The sequence below is a fragment of the Penaeus vannamei genome, chromosome 14 (assembly GCF_042767895.1).
Source record: "Penaeus vannamei isolate JL-2024 chromosome 14, ASM4276789v1, whole genome shotgun sequence".
NCBI classification, from domain to species: Eukaryota; Metazoa; Arthropoda; class Malacostraca; order Decapoda; family Penaeidae; genus Penaeus; species Penaeus vannamei.
Window position 1 is genome coordinate 14,563,754 of NC_091562.1, and position 2,500 is coordinate 14,566,253.

The window sequence follows — 2,500 nt, forward strand, 5'->3', positions numbered from 1 at the left end:
ACAACGAAAAAGCAGACACGCCTCGTCAACTGAGAAGTACCCAGGGAGATGGAGACATCAGGGATAAGTTGTCACGCATTAGCTGAGGTTAAGAGAGACGTGAATAGCGGCTGTCTGTGCAGAAGGGCTGTGCAGGTGGCAGAAGAGAGACTGGGAGATGGGAGAGTAAAAGTAAATGTGGTGCAAGGGGAAAATAGGGAGGGTAAGTTGGGAATAGACGAGCAGAAGGCGACATTTAAAGCTTGGAATTGTCTGAATGAAGGATCATTAATGGAATGTGCTTGTATTATCAGTACAATTGTTATTGTTGTTATTATTATTATTGTCATTATTGTTGCTATTATTATTATAGTCATTATTGTTGTTATTATTGTTATAGTCATTATTGTTGTTATTATTATCATCGTTGTTATAATTTATTAGTATTAGTTGTTTTAGTATTAGTGTCATCATTATTATAATTATTATCTTTATTTATGAAAGAATGAAACGTACTATTCAAGAATGGAATAAGATATGTATAACGATTTTTTTTTACATTATACTGCACACACGCACGCACGCACGCACGCACGCACGCACGCACGCACGCACACATGCACACACAGTTCAACAACTCAAGTCACTCGCCCGCTCAACGACGCCCCTGACCCTCAAATCAGCCCCATGACGGCCTCCTTGTGACTCCTTCCACGGGGAAAAGTCTCAGCTCATTTCGCGCGACCGGCACTCTCTGCAGGCGATGCCAGGCAACCCTGGCACTCTCAGCTGCGGCAGATCTGCGTGAGGCACTTACCCCCCCAACGAGTGATTTCAGGAGGAAGAAACCTTCAGGAGCTTCACGTACAGAGAACGAATTATCTGCGCGCAAAGGGAGACAAGTCTTAAGTCAGCCCCAACCGCCGTTTCCCCAGATTGTTGGACACGGTCGGGTTGAAAAGGACGGTCTTCTTGCCCGGACTAAATGTCGCGAGCAGCCGCACCCCACGAGCTGTTTTGGAACTCGTAAAATGTGGATGTTATGGCCAGTGTCAAGACGAGTCTAACTGTTATTGCCTAAAGAAAACAAAGAATTTGGCACGGCATTCCATTTATAAGGACGCTCATAGATGTGATGTTTTATATCGACACGGATGGTAGAGAAGCTATTTTGGCATGTAGGTTTTTGAAAAGACGAGAAATGTCGTGTAACGGTGATGATCAAAGGAAATACGTCTCCCATAATTCCTATAACATCAAAAGCGAGTTCATTGTAGAGCTCTGAAGATGTCCCCAGAGTACAAGCAACCACTCTGGGCAAGCCAATCTGACGGAGCTCCATAATGGACCGTGCCTGGATGAGGTGACGTTGGCGAGACGGAGTAGACGAGGTAGAAAGCACTGTGCTTGGCGTAAAAGGACGGCGTAAATGTAGCTGGGAAACGCAAGCGGGTAGTACGGCGTCGCAGTTACTCGCGCGGAGGGCAGAGCGCGGACGGGAAGACAAGCGTGGAAGTGGTAACGTGAAGTGTCGGGATGGCGAGGGGAGTGTTGGAGTGGCGAGGGGATTGTCGGGAAGAGGGGATGTTGGCGAAACGAGGGGAAACGCTCAAGTGGTTAGGGCTGGCGAAGAGTGGAGGTAGAGGTGTTTGTGTAACGAAGGGAGTCGCTGAGAGGTGAGGGGAAGCGCTGAGTGTTCTAAGGGCGAGAGAGGAAGAGATGAGGGGTATTTATAAGTACACAACATCAATGAGGGGCCAAATGGTTAATGCCTTGGGCTCTGAGGGGAAACATGAAGTGATCAGTAGGGAGAATCTGGGATGATTGGAAACATGGAGGAAAATCTCGATGGCTCATTCTGACCCCCCCCCCCCCTCCCCGCTCTCGGATCAGCCTCGAATCCACCTTCCCTCCGACACGAGGTCTAAAGCGGGGACGAGTGCGAGGAGCCTGAGCCTGCCGACGAGGAGACACATTCCAGCGAAACCACGAAAGAATTCTTATGCTTGCTGATTTCGCTACAATGGCAACAATACGGAAGCCTTCACACCGGACTGACGCTGTTGTTGATCCTGTTGCACAAGGGTTTCCTTTATTGGATCTGTCCGGACAATGGGCTGGAGTGGGAGGGTTCGCGACGGCCGTGGCGGAGGGGCGGGGCGACGGGCGTAAAAGAGAGAGAGTGGGGGGTGGGATACTGGGTGCAAGAGGGGTGGGGGGCCTAGGGAGAGGCAATGGGTGCAAGAGGGGGGGGGGCGTAAGGCGGAGCAATGGATGGGGTGCAAGAGGGGTGGGGTGTATGGGGGGGCAATGGGTGCAATAGGGGCGGGGGGTGCGTAAGGGGGGGCAATTGGTGCAAGAGGGCGGGGGGGGGGGGGCAATGGGCGCAAGAGAGGGCAATGGGCAAGAGGAAGAGGGAGAGCGTGACTGCCTGATTCCCGCTCGCAAAGGACGGCATAAACGAAGGTCCCCGCGTTTAACGAGAGGAGCGGCGGAGGCGGGTCATTATCCTGGCAATGAC

The 2,500-nt window shown here is 51.1% G+C and overlaps 1 protein-coding gene across 13 annotated transcripts in view; it reads left to right on the forward strand.

Moving 5' to 3' along the window:
- Nucleotides 1-2,500, forward strand: part of LOC113820267 (EGFR adapter protein) — a 726,452-nt gene that overhangs the window by 423,817 nt on the left and 300,135 nt on the right. The gene's annotated exons all lie outside the window — the stretch shown is intronic.